The following is a 16,877-nucleotide window of genomic DNA, read 5'->3' on the forward strand; positions in this document are numbered from 1 at the left end:
TGAGCAGCCCGTGCACCCCAGCAGAGAGTAGCCCCCGCTCGCCGCAACTAGAGAAAGCCCGTGCATCAACAGAGACCCAGTGCAGCCAAAAATAAAATAAATTTAAAAATCCTGCACTGTCACTTAGCAGCTGTATGCTCTCAGTCAAGTTGCTTACATCCCTGAGACCTTTGTTTCCACTTCTGCAAAGTGGGCATACCAGCAGCACCGACCTCAAACCTGCATCCCCGACACCTTACCCGTGTCACCAAAGGACGATGCCATCTGCCAACTGCTCTCGACAGAACCAGGGAATCATCTCTGAAATCTCCTCTTCCTCAGACTCCAGGGTACACTGTCAGTGTGTTTTGTGGGCTCTATTTCTAAGCACCTTTCAAGCCCTGGGCTTTACATCGGGGGTGCCCCAGGGCCTTCCCGGAGATGCGGGTTCAACGTGCGTCCCAAGGAGCTGGAAGCAGCTCTCTTCTCTGGCCGGTGACAGAAAAGCCAGGACTCAGTGGTGGCCACCGTCGAAACGCCAGAAGCTCCCCGTAAAATGACGATTCTGAAGTGAGTCTGTCACACAGGAACCCTCCCTTAATTTTGTTCTCTAAGAGGCGCCTCTTAGACCAGAAACACGTGGGTGAGGGGCGTGCGAGCATCTTTGGAAAGTGCTGTGATGCTTGTTCTCTGAAGCCCAGGGCTGCGGTCAGAGATGCTGTGGCTGAACAGGCACTGACTTCGAGGATGGAGGGGCCTGAGGGGCAGAGGCCAGGCAGTGGCCTGGACCATCAGAGGCAGTGGACGTGGCGACCCTTGGAGAGGGTGGGGCTGGAATGATCATCGTCTGACCTGCAGGCATCTTGGTTGTGGCCTTGATTTCGGGGGCCTCAGGCTGAAATAGACAGGTAGTCTGCCGGCTGCCTCTCGGACCTGGCTTGGGCCATCATGACAGAGAGACTCTTAACCGATCAATCGTCAGACCTGATCCTATGCACAGACCCAGAATCAGTGGAAAGGGTCCGTCACCCTTAAAGCAGGACCTTGCAGGGATGTGAGTCTTCCCAAGTGACCCGGGTCATTGGCCGCGGAATTCTGCACTGGAGAAATGGCTACTGAACATTGGCTCTGAGCCGAGACTGATTCCTGGAAACTCAAAACATCGCTGTGGGCTACCAGCTAGAGGATTTGCGGCTAAGGTGGTCATTGGAGTTTGGACTCAAATCCACCCCAGTGAAGGCAGTGGGAACCAGAATCTACCCCATGTTTATTTGCCAAGGTTTTTGAGTGACTAATTTGATGGGACATGCTTGGGAATTGACAGAATCTCCACACGGAATCCTCGGTTTGCGGAATAGTGACAGTTATAATAGAGGAGGACCGTGGGGAAGCTTCCAGAATTCTACGTCCTGATCAAAGCTATGAGCCCATACAATGCCACATCCTTGAAGAAGTTCAGATACTTGTGCCAACGTGGAACATTTGAGAAAAATTCAGTGAAGTGATTTCAGTCACACTCTCATGCAGCTTGCCTGTTTAGTTGGTGCAGAACACAGATCCATCTTGGAGAATACAGATCCTGTAAGCTTATTCAAGCGGTCATTTCAATTTCAGCTGTTATTTTAGATGAGATATCTTGAGAGGCATCAGAGCTGGGAAACCTCTTCCTTTCTGCGGTCGCCCTGAGCATAAAGGCATCCGAATCCGGTGGAGTTCACCTGAGAAGGATCGCAGTGCACCTTCACCATCTGCTGCCTGGATTACACCAGTCTCCCGGCTCTGTGGTACGGTTCAGTCTAATGCTCTCATCACCCCATGCGATGTGACGCTAGCGTGCTGCCTTGCTGACCTCAAGCCCGCGGGTCACGGGGGGTAGAAAGTAACAGGTACTTCAATGCTTTTGCAAGACATACATGCGCTACAGGATCAGCAATAAATCCCGTTAAAATTCAGGCTGCCTCACTGAAGTTTCTGGATTCTGGTGTCTGAGACATATTGAGATACTCCCTCCAAAGTGAAGGAGAAATTGATTCACTATATCCTCTGCTACAAAGAAGGAGGCATGATGCTTCGTGAACTCCTCTGGGCTTTGGGAGGAACGTGGAAAGAACCAAATGTTATGTTTGGTTGTGTGCTCTTCTGATTCATTTACTGAGTGAGCTGTAAGGCTCCCAGTTCTGGGTGGGGCTCAGAGCAAGAGAAGCCTTGTAAGCTTGTCCAGGCTCTAATGTAAGCAGCGATTAGAGAATCAGCAGAAACCCTAAGATTTTGGAACAAGGCTATGACCTGTTTAGCAAGCAACTCTTCTCGTTTTGACAAGGAGCCCTTGGCGTTACCCTGGGCCTGGTAGAGAAATGGTACACCCGACTGGAAGATGTCAGAAGGTCATGCAGCTTGTGCTTCCCTGGTTAGCTGGGTGTTATCTGCTCCACCAAGCCGTAAAATTGAGCGTGGCCTGCAAACTCCATCACTTCTCTAAAGGGGTATAGACAATGAAGTATCACCTCACACTGGTCAGAATGGCCATCATCAAAAAGTCCACAAACAATAAGTGCTGGAGAGGGTGTGGAGGAAAGGGAAGCCTCCTGCACTGTTGGTGGGAATGTAAATTGGTGAAGCCACTGTGGAGAACAGTATGGAGGTTCCTTAAAAAGTTGAAAATAGAGCTCCTATATGACCCAGCAATCCCACTCCTGGGCATATACCCTGAGAAAACTCTAATTCAAAAAGATATACACACCCCTACGTTCATTGCAGCACTCTTCACAATAGCCAAGACATGGAAGCAACCTAAACGTCCATCAACGGAGGAATAGGTAAAAAAGCTGTGGTCCACATATGCAATGGAATACTACTCAGCCATAAAAGAGAATGAAATAATGCCATTTGCAGCAACATGGATGGATAGAGATAACCATACTAAGTAAAGTAAGTCAGAAAGAGACCAATACCATATGATATCACTTACATGTGGAATCGAATTTAAAAAAATGATACAAATGAACTTATTTACAAAACAGAAACACACAGATATCAGAAACAAACTTTATGGTTACGGAACGGTAAATGCGGTGTGGGGGGGAAGGATAAATCAGGAGCTTAGGATGAACATACACCTACTACTATATATAAGACAGATAAGCAACAAGGACCTACTGTATAGCACAGGGAACTCTACTCAGTATTCTGTGATAACCTCTATGAGGAAAGAATCTGAAGAAGAATGAATTTATGCATATGTATAGCTGATTCACTTTGCCGTACACCTGAAACCAACACAACCTTGTAAACCAACAATCCTCCAATAAAAATTTTTTTTTAAGGGCGGTATAGACCAGACGGGGCCCACGCAATTCCTGCAGATCAGTGGTGTACCTAGTGTACCTGATATCCAGAGTCAGAGGTGTACTGGCATGTATTTAACAACTGACTGTCTTGGCGGCTTGTGGGGAGCCCTGATTTATCGTGTTTGCATTTCCCGGGTGTAAATACTGCCACTGTGGCTGATTTCAAGCTGCCAACAGGATGTCACTGAACACAGAGCAGGAAAGAGATTTCACTGTCGGCTCCCATGAGCCAACACGAGCTGGGCCCAGCCTCCTGCAACTCAGAGTGGATCCTTCTTTCAAATCCCCTTCCTCTATGCAATAAGATGATTTTCAGGAAATAATCAGGAAAGGAAATGAATAATAACGGACAGAAAGGAAGCACAGACAGGGAAACAAATTTTTCTTGTAATCATGCTGGTAAATATTTTGGAGAAAATGATAAGACAATATGGTTTCTGGGTCAGAATTTAAGGAGCTTAGAAGTGCCCGCTTCATCCTAATAAGTAAAAAGGCTGAACACACTAAAAAAATCAACTACAAATTGCAGGGAGACCCACTCGGGGGGAGGTGGCAGTGGGGAGCACATTTCTGTGAGTTTTTCCTCCAGAGTGCCACGAAGTCCTCAGAGAAAAACCCCTTCCCCTTCCCACTTCCAGCAGGGGGAAGGGAAAAGAACCGTTCTGAAATACTCGAGAGCATTCTGGTTTTCTTTTTTTAAGAAAATTTCCGCTTTCACTGGAGTGTCGTTGATGAGCACTGTTACAGCAAAGTGAACCAGCCGTACGTTCCAAGTATCTAGTCTTTGCCCATTTAGGTCATTACAGAATATTGAGTAGAGTTCCCTGTGCTCTACAGTATAGGTCCTTGTTGGTTATCCATTACATGTTTTTAATAATATTGATTGATTGATTTTGGCCGTGCCGGGTCTTAGTTGCAGCATGCAGGATCTCTGCTGCGGCACGCGGACTGTTTAGCTGTAGCAGGAATATGGGATCTAGTTCCTGGACCAGGGATGGAACCTGGGCCCCCTGCATTCTCAGCGTGGAGTCAACCCGCTGGACCACCAGGGAAGTCCCCTGGTTATCTATTTTAAACATAGCAGTGTGTGGGTGTCAATCCCAGACACCCAAACTCCCAAGGGCCCCCCACCCTTGTTCTTCTCAATAAGACCTGCCCTCAGGAGAGACTATTTTACCACAGCCTAAGCTTCTGGAGTTTTCTCAGCACCTAACAGGTGTGGGAGACAGGAAAGGAGTAGAAAAGTAACGGATTCATACTTTTAAGTCAGATCAGTGAATTTTCTTTTTTTTAAAATTAATTTTATCGAAGTCTAGTTGATTTACAGTGTTGTGTTAATTTCTGCTGTACAGCAAAGTGATTCAGTTATATATATATATGTATGTGTATATATATACAGATTCTTTTTCATATTCTTTTCCATTATGGTTTATCACAGGATATTGAATATAGTTCCCTGTGCTACACAGTAGGACCTTGTTGTTTATCCATTCTCTATATAATAGTTTGCATCCGCTGACCCCAAACTCCCACATCAATGGATTTTCTATTTTTTTGAAAAAGGCAAAATACTTTTATCTAAATAGTGGTCAGTCACAGTAGTAAAGAACATTACAGTTTCTGATTTTGAGCCTTAGCTTCTGCAAGTTCATCAGTGATTTCATCAGAATTGACTTTCTTTGAATATTAATGTTCAGTGAACAGTATGGTGAGATTTGACAATCTTTGTTCATAGTTGATCAAAGAACACTTTTTGCTCATCTTAACTCCAAAAACTGTCTTACACATGAAGCAACATATGAACAGATCATTTTTGTACAAACAGTTTTAGTGGTACACAGCCACACACACTTATTTACATTTTATTTATAGCTGCTTTTATGTTGTAACAGCAGAGTTGAGTAGATGGGACAGATTATATTGCCTGCAAGCCTCAAATATTTATTATCCAGCCCTTTAAGAAAAAGTGGGGCAGCCCTGACCCGAAGGATTGAAAAGAAAGTGTGATTGTATTATATTTAAAGTGCATAAAATTTGAATATATTTCCATCAAAAATCTGAATATATGATAAATATAAGGACAAAAAAGTTTGTTTCATGTTTTCAGAAAAGTATTTTTTCTCTAAAAAATTCAAAAGGATTTATTATAGTAGTGTGTGTGTTTCATATGTAAAAAGTTCAAAAGGATCTATTACAATTGTGTATGTGTTTCATATGTAAAAAATTCAAAAGGATCTGTTACAGTTGTGTGTGTATGTGTGTTTCATATGTAAAAAGTTCAAAAGGATCTATTACAATTGTGTGTGTGTTTCATATGTAAAAAGTTCAGAAGGATCTGTTACAGTTGTGTGTGTGTGTTTCATATGTAAAAAATTCAAAAGGATCTGTTACAGTTGTGTGTGTGTGTTTCATATGTAAAAAGTTCAGAAGGATCTGTTAAAGTTGTGTGTGTGTGTGTTTCATATGTAAAAAATTCAAAAGGATCTATTAGTTTTGTGTGTGTGTGTGTTTCATATGTAAAAAGTTCAGAAGGATCTGTCACAGTTGTGTGTGTGTGTTTCATATGTAAAAAATTCAAAAGGATCTGTTACAGTTGTGTGTGTGTGTTTCATATGTAAAAAGTTCAGAAGGATCTGTTACAGTTGTGTGTGTGTGTGTTTCATATGTAAAAAATTCAAAAGGATCTGTTACAGTTGTGTGTGTGTGTTTCATATGTAAAAAGTTCAGAAGGATTTGTTACAGTTGTGGGTGTGTGTGTTTCATATGTAAAAAATTCAAAAGGATCTGTTACAGTTGTATGTGTTTCATGTGTAAAAAATTCAAAAGGATCTGTTACAGTTGTGTGTGTGTGTGTTTCATATGTAAAAAATTCAAAAGGATCTGTTAAAATTGTGTGTGTTTCATATGTAAAAAGTTCAGAAGGATGTGTTACAATTGTGTGTGTGTGTTTCATACGTAAAAAATTCAAAAGGATCTGTTACAGTTGTGTGTGTATGTGTGTTTCACATGTAAAAAATTCAAAAGGATCTGTTACAATTGTGTGTGTGTGTTTCATATGTAAAAAGTTCAGAAGGATCTGTTAAAGTTGTGTGTGTGTTTCATATGTAAAAAATTCAAAAGGATCTGTTACAGTTGTGTGTGTGTCATATGTAAAAAATTCAAAAGGATCTGTTACAGTTGTGTGTGTGTTTCATACGTAAAAAATTCAAAAGGATCTGTTACAGTTGTGTGTGTATGTGTGTTTCACATGTAAAAAATTCAAAAGGATCTGTTACAATTGTGTGTGTGTGTTTCATATGTAAAAAGTTCAGAAGGATCTGTTACAGTTGTGTGTGTGTTTCATATGTAAAAAATTCAAAAGGATCTGTTACAGTTGTGTGTGTGTGTTTCATATGTAAAAAGTTCAGAAGGATCTGTTACAGTTGTGTGTGTGTGTGTTTCATATGTAAAAAATTCAAAAGGATCTATTAGTTTTTTGTGTGTGTTTCATATGTAAAAAGTTCAGAAGGATCTGTTACAGTTGTGTGTGTGTGTGTTTCATATGTAAAAAGTTCAGAAGGATCTGTTTCAGTTGTGTGTGTGTGTGTTTCATATGTAAAAAATTCAAAAGGATCTGTTAGAGGGGTTTTTTTGTGTGTGTTTCATATGTAAAAAGTTCAGAAGGATCTGTTACAGTTGTGTGTGTGTTTCATACGTAAAAAATTCAAAAGGATCTGTTACAATTGTGTGTATGTGTGTGTTTCATATGTAAAAAGTTCAGAAGGATCTGTTACAGTTGTGTGTGTGTGTGTGTTTCATATGTAAAAAATTCAAAAGGATCCGTTACAATTGTGTGTATGTGTGTGTTTCATATGTAAAAAGTTCAGAAGGATCTGTTTCAGTTGTGTGTGTGTTTCATATGTAAAAATTTCAGAAGGATCTGTTTCAGTTGTGTGTGTGTGTTTCATATGTAAAAAATTCAAAAGGATCTGTTAGAGGTTTTTTTGTGTGTGTGTTTCATATGTAAAAAGTTCAGAAGGATCTGTTACAGTTGTGTGTTGTGTTTCGTATGTAAAAAATTCAAAAGGATCTGTTACAGTTGTGTGTGTGTTTCATATGTAAAAAATTCAAAAGGATCTGTTACAGTTGTGTGTGTGTGTTTCATTTGTAAAAAATTCAAAAGGATCTGTTAGAGTTTTGTGTGTGTGTGTTTCATATGTAAAAAGTTCAGAAGGATCTGTTACAGTTGTGTGTTTCATATGTAAAAAATTCAAAAGGATCTGTTACAGTTGTGTGTGTGTGTTTCATATGTAAAAAATTCAAAATGACCTGTTACAGTTGTGTGTGTATGTGTGTTTCATATGTAAAAAGTTCGGAAGGATCTGTTACAGTTGTGTGTGTGTGTGTCATATGTAAAAAATTCAAAAGGATCTGTTACAGTTGTGTGTGTTTCATATGTAAAAAATTCAAAAAGACCTGTTACAGTTGTGTGTGTATGTGTGTTTCATATGTAAAAAGTTCAGAAGGATCTGTTACAGTTGTGTGTGTGTCATATGTAAAATATTCAAAAGGATCTGTTACAGTTGTGTGTGTATGTGTGTTTCATATGTAAAAAATTCAAAAGGATCTGTTACAGTTGTGTGTGTTTCATATGTAAAAAATTTAAAAGGATCTGTTACAATTGTGTGTGTGTTTCATATGTAAAAAGTTCAGAAGGATCTGTTACAGTTGTGTGTGTGTTTCATATGTAAAAAATTCAAAAGGATCTGTTAGAGTTGTGTGTGTGTGTGTGTTTCATATGTAAAAAGCTCAGAAGGATCTGTTACAGTTGTGTGTGTGTGTGTGTGTTTCATATGTAGACCTCCAAAGCACGGAGCCCAGGGCTGTGGCCCCTCTTGCTAGCTCTAAGGCGCCTGCTCTGGCCATTGTCCCGTGGCCCGTAGGCTGCCGGCTGTCCTAGCGGTCCTGTGGGTCCCGACCCCAGGAGAAGATCGAAGGAAGGGCACACATGTAACGCATGATGCCCAAACACGTCCTCTCTCTTTCAAAAATAAATTTTTTTTTGGAAATTTAATCCAGGGACCAGAAACCAAATCAAGTGAATGACAGAGTTCTGGACAGAAGGCCATGAACTTCCACCTTTGGGGTCCTCGGAGCTGTTGCAGACGTTCCTGGATTCTGTCGTTTGGGTCTTCCTGTTGGGATTTCTAGTTCCTTCCTCAGATTTCACCAGGCCTCCCAGCATCCTTCTAATGGATTTTATTTTTCTTTTGCTGTTTTGGTCTGTGTTACTTGAAATCAGAAGAGCTCTAACATGTCTCATATGAGGGGTGACGTGCGTGCCCAGATTGTATGAGTCAGGGATAAACCAGCTGGGTGGAGTCAGACAGAGCTGACATGGTGTCCTGGCTGTAACCACCTACCTGTGGTGTGGCCTTGAGCACGCTACCCTGGCCCTCACAGATGTGCAGTGAATGGGGCTGCCTCCTTCCAGGGGCTTGTTTCTCCTGGTCCAGGAAGAGGGTCCCAGCTTATCCTGGACTGTTTTATCCCTCTGCATGCTGAGTGTGGGTTTGGTCGTGACTGGCAAGAAAGATTCAGATTCGTGTGTAGAGGGAAAAAGGAAGCCTCTCCGGCCTGAGGACCAAAATGTGCTCTCCACCCAGCTCTCCGGATCTCTGCATGGAAAGATGGAAGAGACCAGTTTTTAATAAAGTGGCCCCTTTTCCATCTCCTGCTTGGCATATGTTGCAGGTGGAGTCCCCGGGGAGCCCACTGCCATGGAGAGGAGGTCTGCCTGTGGGATATTTATTGGGAGTGCTCTGGGGGTACACCTCTGTGGAAGGGAAGGGCAGACGCAAGGGTGGGCAGCTGCCAGGCAGATTCCACAGAGGCCTGGGCCCACCCTGAGCGGTTCCTGAGGATGCAACCCCAGCCTCTGTATCTCTGAGGCTGTCCATCACTCAGGGCAGCAGTCTCGCTGAGGAAGGGGGCGTGTCCTCGGGGAGGGGGATCCTGCAGGGGGTTAAGGTAGAGAGAGGTGACTGCGGGCGGTGGGGGGGGGGCACTCCCAGCGGCTGCAGGAGTCCTCCCTTCCTGAAGTGGGACCTAGCGAGGCATCCGCGAAGCCACCTTGTTCTCGTGCTTCTTTGCTCATCTCTCCTGAGGACCTCAGAGGAGGCGGGGTGATGGGCGGAGCCGGATCCTGCATTGCTGGGTCCTCTAGGTAAATGCCAGGACGGAGCAAAGGAACCTGCCCTCAACTCTGATGGGGCGCGGGCACAAGCCACGGGCAGGAGTGGTTGGTGTGAGCCCAGGGCTTCCTGGGGGACGGGGATCTCGGAAAGGCCTGGAGGGTGGTGATGAATTTGGAAGAGGAGCACTTATTTAGGAGAAGGAGGACACGACCCGTGAGGCAGGCTGGGGTGAAAGCAGTGGGTCCAGGGGCTCAGTGGGGTCCTTCCATAACAGGAAGCCCTGCCCCCTCCTCCAGGGAGGCCTCCAGCTTCTGCCACCCAGGAGGGCTCGCTTCGGGCAGCACAGGCCTAGCTCAGGCGGAAGGCCTGGGGACGAGGAAGCCGCATCCCTGCTGGAGCATCCCTGCCCGACGGGGTGCGGGAGGCCCTCCTGCCCACCCCCCAACCCCGGGAGGCCCGTTGCTGTTGTAGGGATCCGAGGGGGTGGTAGGGCCACCGCCCAGGGATGGAGTGGGAGGGCCAGGAGGGCAGACACGGGGCGGGAGCCCAGCTGCGCTGGGAGCCGAGGTGTCCGGGAGAGCGGCGGACCGCGGGCATTCGGGGCAGGACCCCCCCCCCCCAGCGTCGTCTAGCGCAGCTTCTTCCACAGCGGAAGACAGATAGGGATGGCGGGGGGCGCTGATTGCCTTTGGGGTCCCTCCGTGACTCGGAGCAGCCTCCAGCTCGTTGAGCCGGGGCGTGCTGTGTGCTGTCCCCCTGCGCTCTGGCGGGTGCATATAATGAAGAAGGGATTCACCCCACTTGTGGTGACTCCTTCACCCTGAACCCGCCCGCGGGCGGCCTCTCTGGAGCCCGGTGATGTGCAGCGCGGGACCCGCAGCCCTTTCATGAGCTGCTTTACGCTCTCTGCCCACCCATCACTCCCCTTTTACGTTTAAGGAACGGAAGTTGTGTTTTCTAAATGGACTCCGACTTTGAAAGGTTCAAGTCCTGAATTCTCTGCTCGTGGGACTCTGGCCGTGGCCACCTGGGCTCCTCCAGCCGGGGACCTGGCTTTGCACGCACGGATCCCAGGCCAGGGCGGGGCGGAGCTGGGAAGGTCAGGACACGAGCCTCTGGGCCTTTGCTCCTCAGCCCGCAGGCCAGGAGCCGGCCGAAGGCGGAGGCGGAGTGGGGGAGGGGAGGAGGGCTCCAAGACCCCGCCTCTCCCCCTCCGCAGGGCCTCTGCCGTCGGCGACCTCACCCATTTTGCGCATTCCTTTGGGCTAAGGCGCTTCTCCCAGATCTCTAGTATCGCTGCAAATATTTATGAGCCGGGCCACCCACCACACGTTACGCTGGGTTCAGTTGTCAGCTGGGAGACCGTCTCCGGCAATGGGACCCGGGAGGGTAAGTTTAGATGCAAAAAGGAGAGGAGCCCCTACTGGGAAGGAGAGTGCGGGGGGAGGGAGGAGACGTCGGAGGCTGAAAGCAGAGCTCCTGGGGCTGGGGGTGGGGGTGGGGTCTGGCCTGGGAGCAGAGCGGGGGCGGGGCGTCCACCACGATTCCCCCAGGAAGAACCTGGCTGCGAGCGGTTTTGCGGCTTAGGCCGGGCGAGACTTCCAGTCTGGCGATGGCGGGGCTGGAGATCCGGAGAGAGACCCCTTGACGGTCCAAGAGGAGGCCCGGGATGGGGGTGGGGAGGGGCTTTGGCCGGGCCTCACAGATGGGGAGAGGGGGGCCTGGCGTTGAGAGAGATGGAGGGCCTTGAGAGCCGACAGGGAGACACGCTGGAATGAGCTCGAGGCAGGTTTTGTCCCTTTGGGATGATGGATTTTTCCCAGAGTCAAGGGCTTAAGGAAAGGAGCAAAGCACAGAGCACCTATAGTGCTGCCTTCCAGACTGGCGGACCCAGAGGGGAAGGCTGGGGTTCCTGAGCAAGAGGGGAGCCCAGGGCTCATCCTTTTCACAGGTCCGGACGGGAGGAGCACACGCCCATGGCAGAGACCAAGGCTGGCCATGTTCTGGTGGCTCAGGTCCCAGCAGGCACTGGGGCAGCCCCTTGCAAGGGGTACCAAGGGTGCTGGAACTGGGTCTTGCCTTATCGGTCCAAGGGAGCACACGTCCTTCAGAAGATCAGCTGCCCAACAAGTGCAGTGCCAGCAGGCTGGGCATCAGGGGGCTCTGGGCACCCCCAGAGACATAGACTTTGTGTCCTTTCTGCTGATGGAGCCAAGTCCTGCCTCGGTTATCTTTGACAAGAGAAAGTGTCAGCCGGGCACGAGTGACTCACCCAGTTGGTAGCTAAATTCAAAGCATCACATCACCACCAAGAGGCTTCAGTCAACTGAAGGGACAGCCTGGTGCATTGGGAAAGGGTCCAATGAAAAGGAGGCACTGCTGGAGGGGGCCTGAGTGGAGAGGACAGCCTTGGGCCCCCCGCCCAGTGCAGGGCCTGCTCACCCACAGAGCCTCCTGAGTGGGGTAACTGAACAGCCCAGGGCTGGGAGGATTCCTTTTTTTTTTTTTTAATTTATTTTATTGAAGTCTAGTTGATTGACAAGGTTGTGTTAATTTCTGCTGTACGCAAATGACTCAGTTATACATATATTTACATTCTTTTTCATATTCTTTTCCATTATGTTTTATCACAGGATACTGAATAGAGTTCCCTGTGATATACAGTAGGACCTTGCTGTTTATCCGTCCTATATATACTAGTTTGCATCTGCTGACCCCGAACTCCCAGTCCACCCGTCCCCCACCCCCTCTCCCCCTTGGCAACCGCAAGTCTCTTCTCTATGTCTGGGAGTCTTTCTGTTTCGTAGATAAGTTCATTTGTGTCATATTTTACATTCCACATGTAAGTGATACCATTATTTGTCTTTCTCTGTCTGACTGACTTCACTTAGTATGATCATCTCTAGGTCCATCCATGTTGCTACAAATGGCATTCTTTCGTTCTTTTTTATGGCCGAGTAATATTCCATTGTATATATGGACCACATCTTTATCCATTCATGTGTCGGTGAATCGTTTAGGTTGTTTCCATATCTTGGCTATTGTGAATAGTGCTGCTATGAACATAGGGGGTGCATGTATCTTTTTTACTTATAATTTTGTCCAGATATATAGGTCTGGGAGGATTCTGATATCAGTTCTGTCACTCACCCAAGGTGGGACTTTGCAATTCATTCAATTTCCTCATCTGTCAAATGGGCCTGAAAATCCCCAGGTCGCCTGCCTTACAGGGCTGTAAAGCGAATTAGATGGGCTCGTTGATAAGAAACTAATCTGAAGATTAAAAAGAGCTTCAGCTTCCAGCTTTCCTCGACTCCTCCACCTGAGTTCACCCTGAAATCTCTGAAGGCTGCAACATCATGGCCTGAATGGGGGCTGTTCTGTTGCCTTCCTGGGCTCCTCCGAAAGTTCAAATGACACCGCAGCTGGGAATTGGGAAGAACCAGCCTTAGCTCAGCCCTGAGCTAAGAGCAGATGACAAGATGGGAAAACTGGCTCTAAAAGCATGTAAGTTCCTCCACGTGCCGCCTCCCACTCAAGGGTCATTTGACTTTCCATCAACAGCGGCTAATGATGCGGGAAGATACGACCCCGGGCGGGGGTGGGGGTCCACTTCTGCCCCTTCCTGTGCTGCGGAGCCTCATGGCGGTCTGAGGACCTCCGGAGTCTCTGGGAAGCCGCCCGCCTGTAATGGGCTGAGAAGGTTCTTCGGCAGGAAGAGGATGCAGTCCCAGAGGGTGGGGTTTTCCCCTCACTGACCATCCGGGGAGGCGCCTGTCTTTCCTGGGAGCATGGGAGGTGGCCACGGCTGCTTGGGCTGGGTGCTTCTGGACAGGTGGAGGCCCCGGTTTCTGAGTCGAGGCCAGCCCCATCAGCCAGAGTTCATTTCCCTCCGTAGGCGCTCCTTTGACAAAACGTTTACGGAGCCCAGCGCTCCACACCGGACAGCGTCGGCCCAGAGGGTTGGCGTCCAGTCTGATTCACAAGCTCCCTTGTCTGTTAATTTGCAGTTCTGGCCTTGGCGGGGGTCCACACGCAGCTGTGCTGTCCCCTGGGAGCCTAGGCGGTCAAGGGCTGCGTTTCCAGTCTTCCACACACCCATCATGCGTGGGGCCGGTGGGACTCTGTGGTTCTGAAGGCCCCCCTTGTTCTCTGTGTTCTGGAAGCCAGTCCCTTGCTCAATGGCTGTCCACTTTACTGGTACGACTTGGATTTGCTGGTGTCCATGCCTCCTGCACTGTGGTTCAGGGGTAATCCCAACTATTCGCAGCCAAACATGGGAATCCCAAGCCCCTTGTCGGTGATTGGTGTAGAGTAAGCACGTGACACAATTCTGGCCAATAGGGTGTGAGAGGAAATGAGCTGGGGGAGGAGCTTCCGGGCGAGGTTTCCCGCGGACTAAAGAGACGCGTTAGAAGAGGTGCCTACTCTCTCCCTCCGTGGTGTCTGTGTGCGATGCCTGGAACACTGGCAGCGGTGCTGAAACCATGAGGGGAGCTAGCCTGAGAACAGAGCTCACACACTGAGGAACCGAGTTGAAACACGGAAAGAACCTGGGTCGATGTCACTGAATTGCTGAATTGATCAACCTGGTGTTGTCCTTCCTCAAGCCTTCTTGTTCTGTAAAATTTTCTTCAGTGCCTTTTCTGGTTGGTTTTTCCAGTTCCTTGCAGCAGAAGCATCCTCACTGATGGGGTCCCTGTTTCCATGGGCTTACAGCCTCTTTTGACCTCTTTGTGAGCCGTAGAGACTGGAATCAAGTGGTCTCATACTCTGAAAAAACTGAGCTAAAGTTGCCGAAGTGTCCAGGCTGCACTGCTGGATTTTCCCAAAGCTGTGTGCTTTGGTGACTGGGGTACTGGGCCTGAAGGCCTTCCGCAGAGGTGAGGTGAGCACCCCTGGCCCCAGGGCATGAGTGGGGGTGGGGTGTCAGCCCTCCACTGCTGGCTCACGCCGTGCCCCTCCACCTCCAGGGCATCCACCCTCCAGGGGCCCGCAGCTGTTGCCCACCCTCCTGAGGGATGAGGGTCCTTGGCTCTGCTGCCCCAGAGGAGTCTGTCCCATCCCTGCCTTTCAGTCCGTGGCTGCTTTCATCCGAGGTCACTTACAGCCTGGGAGGGCAGGGCTTCCAGGAGCGGCGGGGGTCAGGGCCTCAGGAACGTCTGGCCAGGAGCCCCCGGAACTAAGCCGGACGTGGAGGGGCCTGGGGTGCTGGGGGCAGCCTGGAAGCAAGAAGAAGGCCATTTGTCAGGGCTGAGGTTCTGGGTCGGGGCCAGGCTGACAACAAAGGTGACCCCCGGCGCTGGGAGCTCCTGGGGTTGCGGGGGGGAAAACCGCGTCCTTTTCACCTGAGCTGCCCTGTGCTGGCAAGTTCGGTAAGTGCTCGGGGGACGTGTGTCCATTAGATGCAATCATTCATTCATCCATTCATTCAACAGAGACATTGTGCCATTTTGTGCTAAGCAGAGAGATACAGTGCTGAGTAGGACAAGCAAGGTCCCTGTCCTCTGGGTCCTGCGACCAAGTTGGGGGGGGGGACATAAACCAGGAACCGAATAACTGATTAAGCAGCCAGCTATCTAGCTGATAAGGAACGACTATTTGTAGTTAGTAATATGTGCTACAAAGCATGACAGCCCGTGTCTAGTGTGGGAAGGGAATACTGGAGAAGGTGGACGGGGGTCTAGGAAGGGCGCACCGGGGCAGAGCCCGGAGGATGAGAGGAGGCCAGCCGTCGGAACTCCGCAGGAGGGGTCCTGGGGGAAGAGGCGCCAGATCAAGGGCCCCGGGGTCGGGGGAGGGGACCGGACAAGTTCAAGGCCGGCTGTCTGGGAACTCCTGGGGAGACGGTGGAGTTGAGGCTGAAGAGGATGTTGAGGGCCACGGTCCGGGGGTCTGGAGAGACAGGTGAACGGTTCTGAGTTCCGGAAGGTGTGTGCGGAGCGTCGATAGCCTTCTGGTCCCGGAGACTTGAGCAGAAGCGTGTCCACATCCAGGGACAGAACGGCACTGATGCAGAAGAGGAGACGCTTCCACACTCATGTGGACGTGACCTGTGCCGTCTGGGTCTGCCCAGGCCTGGGTTCCTGGCCCTTGTGCATCTGGCCTGGCTCTCTTTCTCCAAATGACCCCTGGCCCAGGTACCCTGCTCGCCTCTGCTGTGGTTGTACCCTTCCCTCCCGAGGATGGACAGAGATGGCATTAGGAGGCTTTGGTTTGGCACCTCTTAAGGACAAGAGTTAAGAAAGACATGAAAAGAGGCCCAGAGGTGAAGGCAGGCCTGGCTGGGATCTCAGCGTTCAGGCCCGTGGGACGTGAAGCCTTCCCTGAGCGATACCTCTCAGCACAGCCTGGTGTGATGAGCCCTTGGTGAACTGTGATACCGTGTTCATGCTGTGGGGTCGCTCCTTGTCTCCCTACTTCTCTGAGTCCCTGCCCCCTCCCCTGGGATAGCCCCCCTCTTCTCCCCACCCCCACACTGAGGGTCTCCTTGCCCCTCCCTGCTGCCTCTCAGCATGGGCCTCGGGCCCACGCTGGGCCAGCCCTGACGGCTATGCCTCCTACTTTGGCTCGGGGCTCCCTCCTTGTCTTGGCCAGCTCTGCAGACCCTCCCGGGCGACCCACTGTCACAGTCTCCCAAGTCCAGGGAGCAGTGTTCAGCCGAAGGCTGAGCCTCCACTGGTCCAGGTGGTGGCAGGCTTGCTGTCCCCTGCGTGGCCTCCCCGGCCAGCCGGTGACCAGCCTCCACCCCCAGCTCCTTCCCTCGAGCCTGCAGAGGCAGTGAAGTTCACAGTGGCAGCTCTTGGGTGCGAGGCTCCAATGAGGTGTGCTCGGATGCCCGTGGAAGGCTCCCTGTATGCCAGGGTGTGACACTGCACGTTAGTGGCTATTAAGACCACAGGAGAGGACTTCCCTGGTGGCGCAGTGGTTGAGAATCTGCCTGCCAGTGCAGGGGACACGGGTTCGAGCCCTGGTATGGGAAGATCCCACATGCCGTGGAGCAGCTAAGCCCACGCACCACAACTACTGAGCCTGCGAGCCACAATTACTGAAGCCCGCGAGCCACAACTACTGAAGCCCGTGTGCCACAACTGCTGAGCCCGCGTGCCTAGAGCCCATGCTCCACGACAAGAGAAGCCACCGCAATGAGAAGCCCACGCGCTGCAATGAAGACCAAACACCGCCAAAAATAAATAAATGAAAATAAATAAATTTAAGAAAGGAAAGCCCACAGGAGTGAGAGTGCAGTGTGGGGAATGCAGCGTGGGGCCCCTTCACCCACGTTAAGGCCGACAGAAAAGAAAGACACGCCCATCCGCCCACCTCCTCCTAAGACACCGCACAAGGCCACCATCAAAGCCTCCCAATAACGGAG

General features: G+C 49.5%; 1 long non-coding RNA gene across 1 annotated transcript; it reads left to right on the top strand.

Moving 5' to 3' along the window:
• Window positions 1-10,757: 10,757 nt before the first annotated feature.
• On the top strand, window positions 10,758-14,147 carry LOC136793703 (uncharacterized). Its single transcript, XR_010839318.1, has 2 exons — window positions 10,758-10,891; window positions 11,454-14,147. It is a non-coding gene; the product is annotated as an uncharacterized lncRNA (long non-coding RNA).
• The last annotated feature ends 2,730 nt before the right edge of the window (window positions 14,148-16,877 follow it).

Source organism: Kogia breviceps, chromosome 2, assembly GCF_026419965.1.
Source record: "Kogia breviceps isolate mKogBre1 chromosome 2, mKogBre1 haplotype 1, whole genome shotgun sequence".
NCBI lineage: Eukaryota > Metazoa > Chordata > Mammalia > Artiodactyla > Physeteridae > Kogia > Kogia breviceps.